Consider the following 697-nt stretch of genomic DNA (forward strand, 5'->3'; position numbering starts at 1 on the left):
ACACCAACATCAGGGACATTCTACCTGAAGGCTTCAAAGTTTACCACCAGTACGCAAAGGAGCTCAGTACAACGGTACTGTATTGTAATCTGTATCCTGCCTGACTATGCTAAATGACTAACGGTGCAGTTTAAGACTGAATTAAGAATGAAATTAGAATTATATGTTAATACCTTCAGCTGCAGACGGGCGTTGATATATATGAACGGGGACAGGTGCAAATGTGTGCCCCGACCGGGACTCGAACCACGGATCTCCTGCTTATATGGCAGACGCTCTATCCATCTGAGCCACCGAGGGCACATAGGATAATGCGACTGCAGGGATATCTCGCGCACTCCACCAGCGAGACCCACATTCTCACCTTATATGTCCACACACCTCATTCGTAGTGTCCCTACCCAACAGATTCATTACTCGTGTAAGACATCCTTACGAAGTCCCGTAAGAGTTCGGGTAATATGTGTGCATCCGTACAGAAGAGGAAGGACATGGCCGGTACTGCCATAACTATGTACTTAAGTGGATATGGTGTCTGTTCTTTCTGACGTGTCTGGAAGAACAGTTCCTCACCCACAGTATTCAGATTTTCCAGGAAATAGTTGACGCGTGAGTCCAGGAAATGTACTTTCAACCGCCTTGAGGCACCCAACGCTTTTAATTTATCCAGCATGTTTCTTACTATGTACTCACAATC

General features: G+C 45.9%; 1 non-coding gene across 1 annotated transcript; it reads right to left on the reverse strand.

Moving 5' to 3' along the window:
* Nucleotides 1–226: 226 nt before the first annotated feature.
* On the reverse strand, nt 227–301 carry Trnai-uau. Its single transcript has one exon. It is a non-coding gene; the product is annotated as a tRNA-Ile (tRNA).
* Nucleotides 302–697: the final 396 nt, after the last annotated feature.

This window comes from Schistocerca americana, chromosome 6 (genome assembly GCF_021461395.2).
Source record: "Schistocerca americana isolate TAMUIC-IGC-003095 chromosome 6, iqSchAmer2.1, whole genome shotgun sequence".
Lineage (NCBI taxonomy): Eukaryota > Metazoa > Arthropoda > Insecta > Orthoptera > Acrididae > Schistocerca > Schistocerca americana.